The sequence below is a fragment of the Eleutherodactylus coqui genome, chromosome 1, assembly GCF_035609145.1.
Source record: "Eleutherodactylus coqui strain aEleCoq1 chromosome 1, aEleCoq1.hap1, whole genome shotgun sequence".
Classification (NCBI taxonomy): Eukaryota; Metazoa; Chordata; class Amphibia; order Anura; family Eleutherodactylidae; genus Eleutherodactylus; species Eleutherodactylus coqui.
This window is the reverse complement of record NC_089837.1, coordinates 181,142,439-181,164,815: the sequence shown is the minus strand read 5'-3', so window position 1 is coordinate 181,164,815 and position 22,377 is coordinate 181,142,439. Positions and strand designations below refer to the sequence as shown.

The window sequence follows — 22,377 nt, the reverse complement described above, 5'->3', positions numbered from 1 at the left end:
TGAGAAAGAACACTGACTCCCAGCAGAAATGACACAAGTCCATTGTTTCTATGACTGCATTATTTGAGTATATACACATGTGGCAGATTTGCTCCAGAAGTTTCTGAGACATCTCGTACAAATCTCCTTCAGGTGTGGGGGACAGCGGCAGACATTTCTACAGCAAATCTGCCACCTAGACCAAAAGATAACATCATTACAATAATTCCAATTTGTTAGAACTTTACCTTATATTACACATTCTGGAATATGATATACCACCTCAGTTTTTAAACAAGAAGTGTTAACTTGAGCGTAAGAAGCAGTCACATTTCCCCAAAAGCAAACATTTAAAATAAATTGTAGATGTTAAAAAGCTAAAATATTTATGCCATCTTAGCACAGAGGATACAAGTGTGCTGTTGCAATGATTCTCTCCTATAATAGTAAACTGTCAAATACAAGATTTTTTGTGCCTTTCATGCCCAAATAGCAGCCTACTAAAGCTAGTAGTACCCATAAAAATGTTTTTCATGATGGTCACTTCCCCAATAAAATACATGTTTGGGCTGAACACCTATGTTTAGGGCTTAGTCACACGGGCGTATATTGGTCGGGTTTTCATGCCCGGCCGATATACGCTGCCCCACTGATGCATTGGCTTACAGGGGCAAATTTCCGTGGTACGTTGGTGGCGGTAGCTGCATAGATTCCTATGGGAGCCTATGCTAGCTGAAGAGAAGGGAGGTGGGAGGGAGTTTAGCAGCGTGACTGCTAAGCTCTGCCTGCTCCTCTCATCCCATTGCTGGTTGCAAACAAGGGGCGGAGAGGGGGAGCTTAGCTCCACCCTCATCCCGCCCCCTCCCATTGCAAATGGCTGGAGAGGAGGAGAGAGGAGGTGAGTCAGCAAGGTGGAGGAAAGGGAGAATGTCTCCCCAGGCCCCACAGCACTGTGGCCTCGACGTATATGCGCCGGGCCCTTTGCCGTTCAGGCATTTTTACGGCACCAGCGGGCTCACATAAAATGCCGACGGCCATGTAAATAGGCCCTGAGGCCTCTTACACATGTCCGTAGGTACTTTTACGTGCACCCACCGGTGGCGTAACTATGCGTGAATGGGCGGACAAATCTAATGTTTGTGAGCCTGTTCAGATGGCACCGACGCCGGCGCATGTACACCGAGCCTGCAATGCCGTTGCCTCCCCTTCCGTGCCCCTAACTGGCTCATGTCCTCTTTTCTTATCTCTAGCTGTTTGCAATAGGAGTGGGTGGGGCGGGTGGAGCTAAGCACCCGCCCCTCCTCATCCCTTATCCTCAGCCAGCAATGGGAGGAGTCGGAGCCATCTGAGCCCCTCCCATTGCAAACCGCCAGAGGTGAGGAGAAAGGAGGAGAGAAGAGGGAGGGAGTTTAGCCCGACGTGAAAGTGCCGGTACCATATTGGCTTGGCTGGGTGCTTTTATGCCGCGGGAATACGGCCATGTGATCTGATTCATTCGAATCCAATACACCAAGCCGTAGCGTATTTCGGCCAGCCGTGAAAATGGCAGCCAATATACACTTGTGTAAAAGAGACCTATCTCTGTGGAGCAGTAGGACAAAAGTGGTTCTTAGATGCCTCAGACATTTTTTACTTTAAAGAGAATAATAAAAATGGGCAAATAAATGCCAATCTGTCTAATCATTATATTTTCAATATTAGTCATTATGGGAAGGTCCGGTAACCTCAATGTGTAATGCCAATCAGAAGAATGAAAGTAGCCCCCAAAAAATACCATTTATACAGGAAAACTCTAATTACTGGAATGGCTAACAATTCAAACATTTGAGATTTTTATATATATTATATACAAATCTCAGAATCTATAAATACAGTCTATATCTTCTTGGAAAATTATTGCCTTTTCTACACACTAAGGACTTATTCGCACGGTATAGAATCCAGCATAACTTTTATGTATTGCCAGACACACAAAATTCACACAAATATAAACTCCATTCCTTTGAATAGATAAAAATCACAGCATGTTCTATCGCCTATTGTTTTCAATAGGACCTTAAAAGATATTGCATACCATGCAATGTAAATATGAGAGTGATGCATTGTTTCCCAAAGGAAAATACAGCATGCTGCCCTTTTTTTTGCGCGACCGAAATGCTCAGGAAAAATACACACATCTGAACGAACTGATTGAAATCAATAGGTTCTATTTACTGCGTATTGCACAAATATGTTGTGTAAAGCTGATCTAAAGGGTTTCTAACTCATAAGGTTAATTGCCATTTAAATTACGCACCATTCCCACATCACTTGGCAGTGCAATAATATGAACACATGGGTGTACAGATGGCAACATCAGTACAAAATACATTACCACTGTAGCCTGTAACTGGCAGATGGTAGCCACAGTACTGGCAATGTGGTAAGTATATAATATTGGGTTATTTTTTTAGCCATTTGGGGCAAAATGGTCATAATGTTTAGGGATCAGAAACACCTATAAAGATTGGGTCACATAGAGAGATAGATTCAGATATCTGTGAAGAAATTCTACAAGGTATCTGCACAATACTATTGTAAATCCACATGTAGATATGAAAACAGAGTCCTTAATTCAGCTCAAATGTGCATTTCTGAGGGAAATAACTAGAGATGAGCGAACGTACTCGTCCGAGCTTGATACTCGTTCGAGTATTAGGGTGTTCGAGATGCTCGTTACTAGAGGCGAGCACCACGCGATGTTCGAGTTACTTTCACTTTCATCTCTGAGACGTTAGCGCGATTTTCTGGCCAATAGAAAGACAGGGAAGGCATTACAACTTCCCCCTGCGACGTTCAAGCCCTATACCACCCCCCTGCAGTGAGTGGCTGGGGAGATCAGGTGTCACCCGAGTATAAAAATCGGCCCCTCCCGCGGCTCGCCACAGATGCGTTCTGACAGATCAGGGAAAGTGCTGTTTTGCTGGAGTTGCTATAGGGAGAGTGTTAGGAGTATTTTAGGCTTCAAGAACCCCAACGGTCCTTCTTAGGGCCACATCTGACCGTGTGCAGTACTGTTGAGGCTGCTTTTTGCAGTGTTGCACATTTTTTATTTTTTTTTGTATATCAGCTGTGCGGAGCATTGCGTCCAGAGCATTGCGTCCTGCAGTAATTTTACATAGTCCAAGGCCAGTAGTGGTGGTGAGGCAGGGACAGTGAAAGACATATCCAGTCTATATAGGCAGTGGGCTTTTCCAAAAAAATTTTGGGGAAAAAATCTATTTGGGCTGCCTGTGACCGTCCTGATTGTACTGCGTCTCTGCTGGGGGTAGTTGTCCTAATTCATACGCAGCCAGCTAAGTGTTACAGCAGGCTTGCGCAAAATTCTTTCCTGGCTCTGCTGTGCGTTCCGTAAGCGAAGTCAGCCTCCAACCACAGGCCAATAAGCGGCACATTTAATTACAGCATTCTGTTTCTGCACTACTGGTAATACAGCATGCTGAGGGGTAGGGGTAGGCCTATAGGACGTGGAGGTCCAAGTCAGGGTGTGGGCACAGGCCGAGCTCCTGATCCAGGTGTATCGCAGCCGACTGCTGCAGGATTAGGAGAGAGGCACGTTTCTGGCATCCCCACATTCCTCTCACAATTAATGGGTCCACGCGGTAGACCTTTATTAGAAAATGAGCAGTGTGAGCAGGTCCTGTCGTGGATGGCAGAAAGTGCATCCAGCAATCTATCGACCACCCAGAATTCTGCGCCGTCCACTGCTGCAACTCTGAATCCTCTGGCTGCTGCTCCTCCTTCCTCCCAGCCTCCTCACTCCATTACAATGACACATTCTGAGGAGCAGGCAGACTCCCAGGAACTGTTCTCGGGCCCCTGCCCAGAATGGGCAGCAATGGTTCCGAATCCTCTCCCACTGGAGGAGTTTGTCGTGACCGATGCCCAACCTTTGGAAAGTTCCCGGGGTCAGGGGGATGTGGCTGGGGACTTCTGGCAACTGTCTCAAAAGCTTTCAGTGGGTGAGGAGGACGATGACGATGAGACACAGTTGTCTATCACTCAGGTAGTAGTAATTGGAGTAAGTCCGAGGGAGGAGCGCACAGAGGATTCGGAGGAAGAGCAGCAGGACGATGAGGTGACTGACCCCACCTGGTTTGCTACGCCTACTGAGGACAGGTCTTCAGAGGGGGAGGCAAGTGCAGCAGCAGGGCAGGTTGGAAGAGGCAGTGCGGTGGCCAGGGGTAGAGGCAGGGCCAGACCGAATAACCCAACAACTGTTTCCCAAAGCGCCCCCTCGCGCCATGCCACCCTGCAAAGGCCGAGGTGCTCAAAGGTCTGGCAGTTTTTCACTGAGAGTGCAGACGACCGGCGAACAGTGGTGTGCAACCTTTGTCGCGCCAAGATCAGCCGGGGAGCCACCACCACCAGCCTCACCACCACCAGCATGCGCAGACATATGATGGCCAAGCACCCCACAAGGTGGGACGAAGGCCGTTCACCGCCTCCGGTTTGCACCGCTGCCTCTCCCACTGTGCCCCAACCTGCCACAGAGATCCAACCCCCCTCTCAGGACACAGGCACTACCGTCTCCTGGCCTGCACCCACATCCTCAACTCCGCTGACCTTGGCCCCATCCACCAATGTCTCTCAGCGCACCGTCCAGCCGTCGCTAGCGCAAGTGTTTGAGCGCAAGTGCAAGTACGCCGCCACGCACCCGCACGCTCAAGCGTTAAACGTCCACATAGCCAAATTTATCAGCCTGGAGATGCTGCTGTATAGGGTTGTAGAAACGGAGGCTTTCAAAGGTATGATGGCGGCGGCGGCCCCGCGCTACTCAGTTCCCAGTCGCCACTACTTTTCCCGATGTTCCCAAGCACAGGCGGGCAGGGCCACTATATCTCCCTGACGGCACATTGGGTGAATTTAGTGGAGGCTGGGACAGAGTCAGAGCCTGGGACCCCCAGAATTGCGGGCCCCAGCTCGGTGGTGGTATCTGCGGCGGTGTATGCTTCCTCCACTAAACCACCCTCCTCCTCCTCCTCCTACGCAACCTCTGTCTCGCAATCAAGATGTGTCAGCAGCAGCACGTCGCCAGCAGTCGGTGTCGCGCGGCACGGCAGCACAGCGGTGGGCAAGCGTCAGCAGGCCGTGCTGAAACTACTCAGCTTAGGAGAGAAGAGGCACACGGCCCACGAACTGCTGCAGGGTCTGACAGAGCAGACCGACCGCTGGCTTTCGCTGCTGAGCCTCCAACCGGGCATGGTCGTGTGTGACAACGGCCGTAACCTGGTGGCAGCTCTGCAGCTCGGCAGCCTCACGCACGTGCCATGCCTGTCCCACGTCTTTAATTTGGTGGTTCAGCGCTTTCTGAAAAGCTACCCACGCTTGTCAGACCTGCTCGGAAAGGTGAGCCGGCTCTGCGCACATTTCCGCAAGTCCCACACGGGCGCTGCCACCCTGCGCACCCTGCAACATAGGTTTCATCTGCCAGTGCACCGACTGCTGTGCGACGTGCCCACACAGTGGAACTCTACGCTCCACATGTTGGCCAGGCTCTATGAGCATCATAGAGCTATAGTGGAATACCAACTCCAACATGGCCGGCGCAGTGGGAGTCAGCCTCCTCAATTCTTTACAGAAGAGTGGGCCTGGTTGGCAGACATCTGCCAGGTCCTGGGAAACTTTGAGGAGTCTACCCAGATGGTGAGCGGCGATGCTGCAATCAGTAGTGTCACCATTCCTCTGCTATGCCTCTTGAGAAGTTCCCTGCAAAGCATAAAGGCAGAAGCTTTGCACTCGGAAACAGAGGCGGGGGAAGACAGTATGTCGCTGGATAGTCAGAGCACCCTCCTGTCTATAACTCAGCGCGTTGAGGAGGAGGAGGAGGAGGAGCATAAGGAGGATGAGGAGGAGGGGTAAGAGACAGCTTGGCCCACTGCTGAGGGTACCCATGCTGCTTGCCTGTCATCCTTTCAGCGTGTATGGCCTGAGGAGGAGGAGGATTCTGAAAGTGATCTTCCTAGTGAGGACAGCCATGTGTTGCGTGCAGGTACCCTGGCACACATGGCTGACTTCATGTTAGGATGCCTTTCTCGTGACCCTCGCGTTACACGCATTCTGGCCACTATGGATTACTGGGTGTACACACTGCTCGACCCACGGTATAAGGAGAACCTTTCCACTCTCATACCCGAAGAGGAAAGGGGTTCGAGAGTGATGCTATACCACAGGACCCTGGCGGACAAACTAATGGTAAAATTCCCATCCGACAGCGCTAGTGGCCGAAGGCGCAGTTCCGAGGGCCAGGTAGCTGGGGAGGCGCGGAGATCAGGCAGCATGTACAGCACAGGCAGGGGAACACTCTTTAAGGCCTTTGGCAGCTTTCTGGCTCCCCAGCAAGACTGTGCCACTGCTCCCCAGTCAAGGCTTAGTCGGCGGGAGCACTGTAAAAGGATGGTGAGTATGTAGCTGATCGCACGACCGTCCTCCGTGACGCCTCTGCCCCCTACAACTACTGGGTGTCGAAGCTGGACACGTGGCCTTAACTCACGCTCTATGCCCTGGAGGTGCTTGCTTGTCCTGCGGTTAGCGTCTTGTCAGAGAGGGTGTTTAGTGCGGCTGGGGGAATCATCACGGATAAGCGTACCTGCCTGTCAACCGACAGTGCCGACAGGCTTACACTCATCAAGATGAACAAAGCCTGGATTTCCCCAGACTTCTCTTCTCCACCAGCGGACAGCAGCGATACCTAAACAATACGTAGGCTGCACCCGCGGATGGAAGCATTGTTCTCTATCACCATCAAAAACGTGGACCTTATACCTTCATCAATCTGTGTATAATATTCATCCTCCTCCTCCTGCTCCTCCTCAGGTAATCACGCCGAACGGGCAATTTTTCTTAGGCCCACAAGGCTCAGTCATATAATTTTTGTAAACAATTTTTATACGTTTCAATGCTCATTAAAGCGTTGAAACTTGCACCTGAACCAATTTTTATTTTAACTTGGCTGCCTCCAGGCCTAGTTACAAATTAAGCCACATTAACCAAAGCGATTAATGGGTTTCACCTGCCCTCTTGGTTGGGCATGGGCAATTTTTCTGACGTACATTAGTACTGTTGGTACACCAATTTTTTGGGGCCCTTGCCTACAGTGTAATCCAATAAATTTTTTGCCCACCTGCATTAAAGCTGACGTTACATCAGCTGTGCTGGGCACTGCAATGGGATATATTTATGTACCACCGGTGGCTTCCTGGCACCCACCCATGCTGTCGGTCCACACGGAGTTGTAACTGCATGTGTCCACTTCTAAAGAACCCCAGTCTGACTGGGGCATGCAGTGTGGGCCGAAGCCCACCTGCATTAAACATGACATTACCTCAGCTGTGCTGGGCAATGCAATGGGATATATTTATGTACCGCCGGTGGCTTCCTGGCACCCACCCATGCTGTCGGTCCACACGGACTTCACAATAGGCAGTTGTACCTGCCTGTGTCTATGAATTAAAAACCCCGGTCAGGTTGGGGCATGCAGTGTGGGCCGAAGCCCACCTGCATTTAATCTGACGTTAGCTCTGCTGTCCAGGGCACTGCAATGGGATACATTTATGTACAGCCGGTGGGTTCCAGGGAGCCACCCATGCTGTGGGTGCACACGGAATTCCCATTGTGGAGTTGTACCTGCCTGTGACTATTTATAAAAAGTTGCCGTCTGACTGGGGCATGCAGACACCTTGACAGAATGAATAGTGTGTGGCACATAGGTTCCCCATTGCTATGCCCACGTGTGCAGCTGTTGATGGCGGTGGCACAGGATTATATTTCTCATTGCTTCTGTACAGCATTGTGGGCTATCGCCCCTTTTAAAGAGGGTCGCTGCCTAGCCGTGCCAATCCTCTGCAGTGTGTGCCTGCGGTTCCTCCTCATGGCAGACGCACTTATAAATAGATATGAGGGTGGTGTGGCATGAGGGGAGCTGAAGGCTGCGCAGGGACAATTTGGTGTGCGCTGTGGACACTGGGTCGTGCGGGGGGGGGGGGGGTTGGGCAGCATGTAACCCAGGAGAAGTGGCAGCGGAGTTTCATGCAGCAGGCAGTGATTGTGCTTTGTTGGAGGTAGTGTGGTGCTTAGCTAAGGTATGCATTGCTAATGAGGGCTTTACAGAAGTAAAAATTGTTGGGAGGGGGGGGGGCTATTGTGGCTTAATAGTGGGACCTGGGAACTTGAGATGCAGCCCAACATGTAGCCCCTCGCCTGCCCTATCCGTTGCTGTGTCGTTCCCATCACTTTCTTGAATTGCCCAGATTCTCACAAATGGAAACCTTAGCGAGCATCGGCGATATACAAAAATGCTCGGGTTGCCCATTGACTTCAATGGGGTTCGTTACTCGAAACGAACCCTCGAGCATCGCGAAAATTTCGTCCCGAGTAACGAGCACCCGAGCATTTTGGTGCTCGCTCATCTCTAGAAATAACCAACATACTCCATAGGACAAGGTGTAGTTTTGAAAATCCACAGCATATCCTAAAAGCACAGGGACGTTTTTGTCCTCAGCATGTGAATGGGATTATTCCCTTCCAAACCAGTAAAACAGAGTAGGAGAAAAGGAGTAACAAGTAATCAGACTACAGAAGTTTGTAGTCATGGTGACATATAAGTCTACATGTGCGCCATGAACACAAAAATGTAGGATATTTTGAGTCAAAGCTATTTGCAAAGTTTTTTTTCCTGGAGTCTAGAAGGATTTTTTTCCCCTTAAATGAGGATTGACTTCTGCCTCATTCGGGTTTTTTGACTTCCTCTGGATCAACAATTGGGAGGCAATAGGCTGAGCTGGATGGACAGATGTCTTTTCTCAGTTTAACGTCCTATGGTCCTTTCTATTTTAGATGCATTAAGCCATTTTTAATAAGGTATACGAACACTTTATCAACAATCATCCTTAAATTTCCTTTGCACTTACAATATCATTGTGATTTGTGCTATGATGGGTCACATTTTTAAAGGAACAGTCATTCCAAAGCATAACATAAAATCTGTATATGTATGATTTTATGTGAAAATTTATTAGAACCTTTATTGAGGAAAACGTTTTATACGTTTTTCTTCCAATAAAGTCTCAGTTGGCTGTTTCTAATATAGAAGGCCTTTCTTGTGACATGTTCACGGGGAAGAAAAGCTTGAGTAACAATGATAAGTTCAAAAGCCTTTTACATTTCTTTGACTTCTTATATGCACATGAAAACTATATTTAACCCCTTCAAGCCTAGGATATAGATGTACATCCTAGATATCGAGAGATGCCATTCAGATGTCAGCAGGGAGCCTTCTGAAGGTACCCAGGGTTACCATGTATTTCTGCCCATTAAAATAGGCTTGTAGCCTTATTTAAAGGTCTTTGACCAGTTGTAAACTGTTAATAGCCTATCCTTAGAGTAGTCATCAATAGCAGAGCGGTGGAGATCTGCTGGGGCCTCCACGGATAAACACTGTTTTTCTCATGCATTGAGCTAATTTCTATAGGAAATTTACACCTCTGTTCAATGGAACTTTGCTGTAATATCAAGCCTGGCAGTGAGAACTTAGCTCGCTGCTTCCTGCAGAAATCGGCTCACTTTTCAAGGCCACTTTCCAAGTGAACAGCTGAATGGTGGGGTCCTAATTGGCAGACACCCACTTACCTACTATTAATGGCAATCAATAGTTTACAACTGCACAACACCTTTAATACAATGCTGATTGAAATAATATATACTGCAGTACTGAGGTATTGCAAGGGTACAAAAAGTAAAAATGAATGAAAAAAACAAAAATGAAAAAAAAGTACTCATCATAAAGGAGTTAAAGAAATAAAAAAATATATACAAAACCACTTCTGACCCAATTACGCATTCTCTGTTATTTTCAGCTGTTGCTTCCTAATTTATGGAATTCTATGGGGTTTATTTGTTCCTTGAAGCCTCAGATGTACCATGCAATGAAATTGTGCCTGGCATAGGAAAAGTCTTTTCCACTGCTGTGTCTCTGTATAAACCAAGTTATCAGAGATTGCAAAATAATCACAATTTGACAACTCCATTCCTGTGAACTACATGGCATTCAGAGAGAGATGCAATTACACTGTCTCATAATGTCAGGCCTTTTAAATAAATGCATAATGCTTTGCACACAAATGTTAAAAAATATAGCCTAGATATCAGTCTTGTAACATTGCCACAACATTGCTATTGTTCTGCTTTATTGGTTAAGGTAAATATGTAGCCAAAATTGATCAAATAATTAGGTAATTAAAACCGTAATTGTATATTTAGCAGAATGTCACAGCTGCCACATTGTCACATTCTTCAACAATGAATGATAGGAAACACAAGGAAGCTGCACACTTCCAAGAAGTCATTGTTTATTTAGAAGCCTTCTACCTATAGCTTCTTTGACAAGTAGCAGTGGAAGGAGAACATTTTAATACATTTATTAACCCTTGGACTGATGACATAACAAACGTCTTTCCTAATGAAAGTCCCTGGAATATATGTAATACAATTTACAACTCTTTACCTAACATGGCCTTCTTTTGTAACTACTCAACTACTGCTGGCACCAAGGAATCAATGTCATATTATATTACGTTCAAAGCAACCATCATGAGATTGTCTGAAGTCCTGCAAGAAATATGTCCTTCAAAGATCACAGCAAATAAAATCATATAAATATATATGGAATAAACACGGAAAGCATAAAATACACTGAACTGACAGCACCAGCTCCTGGAGGGCAACTACAGGCTATCTGTAACTATGTATGTTCTAATATTGTTTCTTTTTAAATCACTTGTAGTAACTATATTTCATTATACTTCCTCCCAGGAGATTGCAAAGGAAATGTAGTATATTTAGTAAAATTGTCTTGTAATAGGTATCACTTTGTTACTGGACGGATGAATGAAAGCGAACAGAAAGGAACATGGAAGTAAAAAATAATCTTCAAAATTGGCTGTGAACTATGAAATGTAAGAAAAGAAGATAAAAATGTTAACTATATTGGAATAGTCTGAAAAAAAGACAGATTGAAAAAAGTATGTAAACAAGTGATCCATGTACAGCAGGGGTGTCAAACTCATTTTCACCGAGGGCCACATCAGCCTCATGGCTGCCTTCAAAGGGCCAATTCTAATTGTAAGACAGTATAGTAAAAGTGACCCCCATAGTGGACCGATTTTTAATAAGGTCCCCCATAGTGGCCAGTGGTGCATACTATAATATATAATATATATCTACACACACACAGTTGTACACCATTATTATACATGTATACACAGTCGCACACCATTATTATACACGTATACACAGTCGCACACTATTCTTAGTATATACGCACAGACGCACACAGTTCTACACATATACGCACAGACGCACACCGTTCTGCACATATACGCACAGACGCACACCGTTCTGCACATATACGCACAGACGCACACCGTTCTGCACATATACGCACAGACGCACACCGTTCTGCACATATACGCACAGACGCACACCGTTCTGCACATATACGCACAGACGCACACCGTTCTGCACATATACGCACAGACGCACACCGTTCTGCACATATACGCACAGACGCACACCGTTCTGCACATATACGCACAGACGCACACTGTTCTGCACATATATACACATACATACATATGCACACAAAGACACTTCTGCATTTTTACACTTACCTGCATCCAAATTGGTCCCCCTGGCAGGTATACCAGCTGCTCTCAGTCCTTCTTGGGGCCCTCCTGCATACTTGGGCTCCTGATGTCTCCCTAGGCCTGCAGCCATGAACAGAGGTAGGGCCGGTGAGGGGAGTTCAGTGCTGACCAAGCTCTCACCCTGTAGCTCCTCCTCAGCATCGCTCTCCTCGCTGCAGAGATCATGTTCTCTGCAGTCTTCTTCCCTCCTCCATGGCCATTGCCAGTGTGCTATCGGCATTCCTCTATTACTGTCTGCATTAGACAGAACAAGCCCATAGAAGATCGCATACTGACAACAGCACGGAGGTGAGGGAACTTTACTGCACAGCTGACGGGCCACAGAAAATGAGGTGGCGGGCCGGATTCGACCCGCGGGCCTTGTGTTTGACACCTGTGATGTACAGCATCAATCTATCTAATTTATCTATTGATCCAAACATCTACTTACTGGATCTACCAATCCATCTATCACCTATGTATATTTATTTCTTAACGCTCTTTCTTTACTTGCCAGGTACTTTTGCCCTGTAGGTAACAACTTACCAGAGGTGCCCTGAAGCCGTAAAGGAAAAATGTTTAGCTAAGCCAAATATGCATATTTATGGTGGAGTTGAGCTTAAAACCTAATAGTGTAGTGTGATCATGTGCCGCATTTATCTAATGATATCCCTATCTTTACTTGTACAATTTCATAATATAAAACTTAAAGTAATCCTACTCTTTTAAGCGTTTTCTATGTAAGGGGGTAAAACTCATGCAATATTTTAAGAAAAAGGACAGTATGTATATTACCTTGATGATAAATGTTTACTACAGATGGGTTAGGGTGATTTTAGATGGCACTATTGTCATTCAAAAATCATTCAAATGAGTGAAAGTGAACGATAAAATGTTCAGACTAAACGCGAGGCAACAAATAGACGAACGAGAATCGTTCACTTTTCGTTCGCCGTTCATTTTATGCAGGCATAAAAATCATTGTTGGCTCGTTCCCTTATGATTTGTTTTAAACAGTGCTCGTTGAGTCCTCCTCGTTGTATATAAATGTGTGCCCATCGTGCACTTAGCGTGCACTTTTCGTCCATCGCTGAGATCAGCTCAGCTTAAAATCTATTGGGACTGATAAAATGGACCTACAGTGAACTTTCCGCAGGCAGCGGAATATTCTTTCAGCAGCTGTCCTGCTGGAGAGCAATATTGATGTATTTAGAGAACAGACCACCAGCTGTTCTCTAAATACATGCAAATGAAGCTAGTTAGCTTCTAATGGGTTGGTTAGCCTATTGGTAGCTAATGCAAAATGATCGCTCAAAACTGTCAGTTTCTGACGGTTTTTGAGGAATTATCTGTGTGTGTAAATGCACCTTTACTCTTTAGCTTCATTCTTGACATGATGTGATATTGCAGTGCGCCATGTTATCAGGGTTGTTTATTTACACTTTCAATAGTTTTTCAATGTTTTTGTTGTGCTATGATAAGAGAACAATGGCTTTTTAATGGTTTAAAATAAGATAACATTCTGCGACATGCTACCACTATCAAGCTAAAATATTCCCCATCCACATGTGAAAAAAGTGTATAAGCTGCATTGTACATGTATGTATGTATGTATATATGAAGTACTATTGAAGTTGTACTACTCTGCTTCTGTTACTATAAGTTAAAAGTGAATGGCTCGTTGAATGATGGTGCCCTTTAATAACAAGAATGTGTGCTATATCTGTGTGGCTACTCTGTGCTCAGTGACTGTACTCCAGACTTAGGGGACATGCATGATTGGATGTTAACAATGGAAAGAGGTTGGGAACAATTCCATAAAAGACAGTCAGTTAGCACATAGCTGTGGGGTAGATCTATATGATGTGGCTGGTACAACCTCCCAAGAAATGCCTAGGCAGTCTAGGCTATGGCAGGTGGTAGTCTAGCAGATACACACAGTGACCCTAAAGATTGGGTAAAAACCTGTAGCCAGATTAGCCATAACCTGACTTTTGGTGGACCAGTGGAGTATCGCACTACCACTGACCCTGGAAAAGAAATGGCTAAAAGGGAACATAAAGTTAACTTCTGCAACGTAGAAATCTTTAGTATGATAAAGTGTGACCTGCAATCACGTTTACTGTACCACTCATTGTGTCCACAACCACCAATGTTTGTACCACGGTTGTGAAGAGAAATAAAGTCATTGGTTTAACAATTACATTCAGTGATGATTCTTAAATGGGAACCTAGTAAGCACCTCTTACATGCCTGCTACTGGATCAATCACCAATTTAGATTTTTGTGCTAAGACACAGAAGATACTTACATAGTCTAATTGGTTCCTGAAGGCAGAGGACCATCTTTGGCCTACTAGAAGAGGTCCCAACATCAAACTATGCAGAACAAGTACTAATATATGCCCCCTATATTTTTATCATAAACTCTACTGGGCCTCATGAGCCTGAGGTGGCTGGGCTCTATTACCATGTCTTGATCTGTCTTCTTGCAAGATAGTCTGACCATGTCTAGGAAGCTATTGTGAACTGTCCTCAAGTACAGGATAATACATCTTTTGTAGAGATGAGCGAGCATACTCGTCCGAGCTTGATGCTCGTTCGAGTATTAGGGTGCTCGAGATGCTCGTTACTCGAGACGAGCACCACGCGGTACTCGTCTCAATTAAACGAGCACTGACCATTGAATTCAATGGAGCCGGCAATACAGCCGGCTCCATTGAAAGCAATGGGCTGCTGGCAAGCGCGGGATGAATTTTCGGGAAGGGCTTAAAAATATAAGCCCTTCCCTGAAATTCATCCGGAAATGTGTAAAAAGTAAAAAAAAAAATATACTCACCTTGTCCCGGCAGACGAAGTTCAGCCGCGGCCAGCCGGCAGTTCTCCTGAACTGCTGTGAGTAGTATTCAGCAGGCGGGGATTTAAAATCCCCGCCTGCTGAATGAGCTGCCTCTGATTGGTCACAGCCTCACCAATCAGAGGCAGCTCTCACTCACCCATTCATAAATTCATGAATTCAATGACAGCTCTCAGCTGTCATTAAGCTGAGAGCTGCCCCTGATTGGTCCCTGCGCTGAGCCAATCAGAGGCAGCACTCACTCACCCATTCATGAATTCATGAATGGGTGAGTGAGAGCTGCCTCTGATTGGTGAGGCTGTGACCAATCAGAGGCAGCTCATTCAGCAGGCGGGGATTTTAAATCCCCACGTGCTGAATACTACAGAAAGCAGTTCAGGAGAACTGCTGGCCAGACGCGGCTGAACTCCGGCTGCAGCGGAAAGATGAGTATACATTTTTTTTTTCTTTTACACATTTTAGGATGATTTTCAGGTAAGGGCTTATATTTTTAAGCCCTTCCCGAAAATTCATCCCGCGCTCGCCGGCAGCCCATTGCTTTCAATGGAGCCAGCTGTATTGCCGGCTCCATTGAATTCAATAGGCTAACATCGTTCTTCTCTGCCACAGCTGTTACAGCTGTGGCAGAGGAGAACGATCTTTATGCTGACAGTGCGGGGGGGGGGGGGTCTCACTCTTGCCACTATTGTGGCTTAATAGTGAGACCTCGGAGCCCGAAATACAGCCCTGCATGTTGCTCCTCGCCTGCCCTATCCATGTCTGTGTTTTTTACATGACTTTGGTGATTTGCTAAGATTTTCACAAATGAAAACCTTAGCGAAGCACCAGTCATATACAAAAATGCTCGAGTCGCCCATTGACTTCAATGGGGTTCGTTACTCGAAACGAACTCTCGAGCATCACTGAAAGTTCGACTCGAGTAACGAGCACTCGAGCATTTTGGTGCTCGCTCATCTCTAATCTTTTGTCATCTTTCCAGATGTTCCAATTACAATAAATCCCTATATCAACAGCAAATGAAACAACTCATTTTAAATTGATTTGATACATTGATGATGTTTAAACATTAAGCAAGGAAGAAAACTGATTTAGGGGAACACGGGAAATGATCTACAAACAGTTGTTTGTTCCTCTCTATTCCAGTGACAAAGAGTTATCAATAGGAAACTGCTAGTTCCAGCAGTGCCATAAGGGAAATGTAAGGTGTTGAAATTGCACACTTGAAACTTTGCCATTCCTCAAATCTACTTGCCTGAGACAGCTGCCTCATTATAGGATCGTACCCAGCTTTATCAGCAATGAGTGAATGCATTCTATTTCTGAAAAGCTGCCAATGCATATAATCATGACAGTCACATTGCCAACATTAAGGGTGCAGCTTTTGCCCCTCCAATGTACCCCATGATCTAATGGCACCTAATAGCTTAATTTACAATCATGTGGGCATTCCTTTCCATACACATCACCGCTGATGTGTACCAGTTAATGTAGCAAATATTATCAGTTAATGAATAAAATTAGCCATCAATGGAATCTCCTCGTCTCAATTGGTGGTGTTCAGTGACTAATAGCAGTCTGTAAATTTTCACTTCAGCTCAACATTCTTAAGACAAGTATCAAATTTATTATCTGCTCTGAACAGAGAACATTAAATTACCATCCTACAGCTTAGCTGAATATTTCAACACAGTGCATGTCGGATCGAGAAGATCTGTACATTACAAACTGAGCAACATGCAAATATTTTCCCCAAGTTCATTATTTGTAGTAAAATGATATAAGCTACTAATTATACAAAACTACTGCAGGATTAGAAGTTTCGAGGGGCTTGTAGACTAGTGGCAGCTGTTTTCCTTGAACAGGTCCCTGAAGTGCTGATCTGCCTATGCCTAAGTTTCCTTTCCAGTGATCAGATGAACCGGCTGGCATTCCTGACAGTTCATGAGCAATTTCTAAGATTGTTCCTATTCCTGCTTATTTTCTGTAGGGGTTTGTACCCTGTGCTCCTGTCAATAAAGTCACTTGCTTCCTTCCTTCTCGTTAAAGGACATCTGTTGCACTGTGACTTCTATCCAATGACACACAGTCACCGGCCATTGGGATAAAGCTGAAACTTTTTGTATTCTCTAATTCTAGAGGATAATTGCTTGCTTTAACTTTTTTGTACCCAGATTACTGTATTTTTTACTTAAGGCAGCAGTGGATAGACTTGAATGGAAACATGAAATTATAATGAGTGCCATCTGATCAGAGCAAGATACAGTAAAGAAATACCAGAACAGAATGATGTCTACTACTTACTATCATCAAAACATTACTGTGCCATTGATGTATCTTGTACATACCCTGCATTGATTTAGTTTGTTGCAGTTTATGAAAGTCTGGTATGTAGAAAGAGCCATGAATATCATCCACAAATCTGAGTATACATGTGTGTGTTTGCAGAAATAGAGGGCAGCAATCATAAGAAACAGACATCTTCCTTCACATACTGTAATCCCATTAAAGAACATGACATTCAATTGATCCTCAGCAGGAAATGAATCACACATTACATCCATTGCATATAAAATGTACATACAATAGATTAATTCACTACAAGTCCCAGGATCTACTGTAAAGCTGAGTATACTGTGTGTGTATATATATATAGAGAGAGAGAACGATGCTGGATGATGGAGTATATAGGAAAATGGTGATGGATGACAGAGTATACTGTATGTATATAGAGAGAACAATGGCTGATGATGGAGCATACTTTACGTATATAGGAGAACGATGATAGAGAATACAGTATATATACAGAGAGAACAATGATGAATGACAGACTATACCGTATGTAAATAGAGAGAACGATGATGGATGATGGAGTATACTGTATGTGTATATATATATATATATATATATATATATATATATATATATATAGACAGAATGATGATGGAATATACTGTATGCATATGAAGAGAACGATGATAGTTGATGGAGTATACTGTATGTATATAGAGAAAACAATAATGGATGATTGCATTTACTGTATGTATATAGAGAGAACGATGATGGATGATGAATTATACTGTATCTATATAGAAAGAACGATGATTGATGATGGAGTATACTGTATGTATATTGACAGAATGATGATAGATAATGGAGTATACTGTATATAGAGAGAACGATGATGGATGATGGATTATACTGTATCTATATAGAAAGAGCGATGATTGATGATGGAGTATACTGTATGCATATAAAGAAAACGATGATGGAGTATACTGTGTGTATATTGACAGAATGATGATGGATAATGGAGTATACTGTATATAGCGAGAACGATGGCGACTTATCAATTGGAAACTAGGAGATGGTTGCTGTTAGGCCATGGTAAGACCACAACCACAAGAAGCTGATAGTTAACAGTTTCTCAAAGGGCATATTCCTAATGGCTTAATTGAGGACTAATGTGTATAAACATCAATACACAGCACAGTCCCTATTCTATAAAGTCCATAGGCTATAGTTCTCAGAATGCAAAAAAACCATAGCAGGTGCTAGATATACAGTGAGGGATTTCAGCTCTGAAGTCTGCCGAGCTGTGAATTCAGTTCAGAGCTATGACTGAAGTATAACAACATCAGTACAAAATGCAATGCTTTGTAATATATTGCTTACTATTTTCTCATTCTCAACATTTAATTATGTATGCATTTAAACATGTGCGGAAACATTAAGCTTACTGATCACAGCTTATAATTTATGCAGAATACAATTGTATAATATACAGTGAATGCTGTATGAATGAATGCTAAAATGTGGTTTTAGAACTCAAAAAGAGCATTTTTGGGCATAGCAGAGTTGTTAAGTAACAGTGCAATATGTGGCAGTTACAAGATAAGAGCACTTGACCTGTACATTATAAAAGGACAAGAATGTACAATTACCGGTTGCAATGAATTTAGTGACCTTAGTGCATGTTCACACAGCAGTTGGAATGTCAGATCCGGGTAGGATTTTTCCTACATGGATCTGACACTTAATCCACAGCAGAAATCTGAGACTGCGCCTCGGAGTACTTCCGCAGAATTACATGCTAATCAACATGCGGATTTAGCCCCAGTCAATGAGGCAAGTCCACATGTGGATTCCACATCAAGAATTGACTTATCAATTTTTTTTTTCACGACTCCGAGCTTGTAGTTCATACTGTGCGGAATCCGCTCCAGAATGACACCATGTGAACAAGGTCTTAAAAGAGACTTATATTCTGTTTCTCATAATCGATTTATAAAATAAAATAGAATTAAAAGATGTGCCATAAATAGATACATAAAGTAGACCTAACACTGATATATGTATAACTATAGATAAAGGATGATAGTTATTAGTATAATAATCAGGACTGGACAAAAACCCCAAGAGCTGAAAACACAATGGGTCTAGAAACCCAAAATTTGTTATTGGGGCTTAGCTTTTTTATGTTCTTGCTGTTTTCTATTGATTTCCATGGAGGTTCTTATTGTTCATCTGCTAAAAATATCTAATCGACTCTTAGGGTGCATTCCCACGAATGTATATCGGCTCGGTTTTCACGCCGAGCCGATATACGTTGTCCTCGTGTGCAGGGGGGGGAGGATGGAAGAGCCAGGAGCAGGAACTGAGCTCCCGCCCCCTCTCTGCCTCTTCTCCGCCCCTCTGCACTATTTGCAATGGGGAGAGGTGGGGCGGGGGCGTGGCTAATTCTCGGAACTTAGCCCCGCCCCACCCCACCTCCTTTCATTGCAAATAGTGCACAGGGGTGGAGAAGAGGCAGAGAGGTGGCGGGAGCTCGATTCCTGCTCTTGGCTCTTCCATCCTCCCCCCCCACCCCTGCAGATGAGGACAACGTATATCGGCTTGGCGTAAAAACCGAGCCGATATACGTTTGTGGGAATGCAGCCTTAGGGTCCTTTTACGTGGGACGATTTTTGGGCGCTTAAGTGTCCGGCAGTCATCCCAATGATCTTTGCTGCTGTATTTCCACACAGGAGCAGTAATTGCTCACTGAGTAGAGGTGGAGTGCCAAAGATCTCTTCCAGTTGCCCCCTCCATCCAAAGTAAATAGGTAGTTGTTCATAGATGAAAGACTGCCTGTTCACATGAGCCAATTACGGTCCGTTTTCGATGTAGGCATAAAACAAATGATAAAGGCAAAAATCATCTTTCATCGTTGACTGTGCTTACACTGAACGATTATCAATAGGTTTTGCACAATCAAACGATTACCTGAACAGTGATAGTTCTGTATAAAAAGTTCCTTAGAGTGTTCTAATAGAAAAAAACGGATACGTTTTTTCCCGTTTGATTTCAATGGGGCTTCAAAAGACGAAAAGCAAACAAAAATACGTTTGCTTCCATTCCTTTAGGTTTTAGGACGGAAAAAAAATGCTGCAGACTGCGCCATTTTCCCATCCAAAAAAACGGAAACCTAAAGGAACAAAAGCAAATGGAAGCCTTTCCGTTTTTTAAATAACCTATTAAAATCAATGGGGAAAAAAACGGATCAGATTTTTTTGCGTTTTATTTCAGTTTCTCTCCTATAAAAATGGAGCAGAGAGATGGAAACCCTGAACTAACATGGGTGTGAAAGTAGTTTTGGTTATGTGGCTGTAGTTTTAAAAACTAAAACCAGGGTTTCAAAATCTTGGATCATTAAAGTTTGGTGAAATGATTAGCGTATTTCAGGAGGCTGGGTGAATATCATTAGAGCTGATTCAATTTATCAAATAAAGAAGTTTATCTTTCTTAGGACAGCGTATTTTGTGTGGCTTGATATCTCCGTTCAGTTCGGGCTGTGTGACTGGTAATTGCTGGACCCTTTGGCTGAGAGTCAGGAACTTTTAGTAGTATCAGATGGAATGGCTACATGTGCAGGGCTGTTCCGGATCCTGTGCCATCACATAATGCTCTGATTAGCTGTGTCTCCGAGACTCGCACTGCTCATCACCCTGCACGCTGCCAGCCTCATTAACCTTTTCAACATTACACTATATATGTAAGATTGCTCTTAGGTTGTTAATTGAAAAACTGCAGCATCGCCTGTTCTGTCATCATAAAAGTTCTGTACAGTTGTCGGTCAGTGACATGAGCCGAGGAGCTAAATCAATGCAGAAAGGCCAATGTGTTGGCTGTTACAGCACATCAATAAATAGTGATTAGCACGTGAAGAGAATGGGAAAATAGCCAAACATTTGGAAAATGTGACATTGAGGAGGAACCCATTGGGAGGAAATGATCAACTGGATTTTCTCTTGGGACAAGATCAAAGAAGCAGAAAACCATTAGCATCACTTGTAATCCTTGAAAATTCTATGGGTTTTATGTGTCTAAATATGAACTATGATTAATATCGCCACAAGCACTGTAACAGCCGTCAGACTGTCAGATCAGAGCTGGTCAAGGAGAAAAGTTATTAACTTATTGTGATCATAACATATTTTATCGGTTGTTTGCTATGGGAAGACAGACAAACTTCCTAAGTTATATTAACTGGGTGAGTTATCACAATGCACAAAAGAAGCACTTACATGAAAAGCTCTGCTGCATCTGTACATATGTAGTAGAGGTGAGTTCGTAATTACAGAAAAAGTGAGAATACATTAACTGTTAAGAATGGTTTTCTGTAGGATTTCAGATAGACGAACTAAGTTCAATTACACTTGTGGAGTTATGACAAGTTCAATGACAAGTGCAGCTCCGCGAAATCAACACTTACATAGCTTAGAGTATTAGATAATGTATTTACTACATTACTTCGAAGTGTACTGATGTTAACATATAATTCCCTGGAATATCCCATTTTCGGCACAGATGTGTCTAACAGTTGGAGAAAGTTGTAGGTAATGATGTGTGACAGATTACTGTTTAAATGTAATCCAGTTATTTGGGGATTTATTTAGTGCTGCTGGAATAATCAGATGACATCTCATGCAGCGCACTACCTATCCCAGACCTGCCACTAATCATTGCTGTGCCCAAGTACATCTGATGTGAACTTGAGAGTGCAAGCACACCAAGATCAATAGATAAGATGACAGCGGGGTTTGTATCTGCTTATTGTACCACTGCTCTGTGTTAACACTTTGTGTCTAACAGGCATCACCAATCATTTTTCTATGCCAGATGAATTACTCTACATTTCTTCTCTCCAGCCTGATCACCAATTAAAATCCTCAATCTGGGCCGCTCTAATTACACGACAGGCAAACTTCAGGCTGCCATTAATGACTGTCACTTGCACATAGCCCATGCATGCATGTAAATCTGTGATCCCAAGGCGAATGTCATGAATGACTTAATGCAAAGCTATTCTGGATAGCTCACTACTACGTGATAATGTATCACAGCAAGAATCTGGAGAAACTTTACAGAGACACATGATAAAGGGCAACATTCCAGGCTACTAATAGTATCTTACCTTTCATAGGTTTGAGTAAATCCCACAGTCAAAATGATACAAAGCTGCAAGTGCTGAACTTAACTGGATTCAGACTCCCAAAGAGTGGGAGAGGGTAGAATGAGCCGTGTCCTTATTAGTCTCACAGTGTGATCCTCCCACTCAGTCAGCAGACAGGACGGCCACCAACACAGATAACCAGCACATTTCGCTGCTTAACAAATTCACAGCAATCTCCCCTTTTAGTAGCAGCTGGATACGTATAGCTGTGTGCAGGCCTGTATGCTACAGTACAACCCAGTCTGTCACTAGCACAGGTGTTAAAGAAACACTAAACCTATAATCTATCAGAATGCAGATGAATGCAGTCGGTTGCTCTCTGTTATCAGC

The 22,377-nt window shown here is 44.0% G+C and overlaps 1 protein-coding gene across 7 annotated transcripts in view; it reads right to left on the bottom strand.

Moving 5' to 3' along the window:
* COL19A1 (collagen type XIX alpha 1 chain) overlaps positions 1-22,100 on the bottom strand; it is an 859,492-nt gene extending 837,392 nt beyond the window's left edge. For 6 of the 7 annotated variants that reach the window (XM_066604267.1, XM_066604321.1, XM_066604301.1 and 3 more), the window contains exon 1: positions 22,009-22,100. The gene's annotated coding sequence lies outside the window, so the exon portion shown is untranslated. Of the gene's footprint in view, positions 1-11,684; positions 11,796-22,008 lie in introns of those variants that run through there. The other variant, XM_066604285.1, reaches the window with a different exon arrangement.
* Positions 22,101-22,377: the final 277 nt, after the last annotated feature.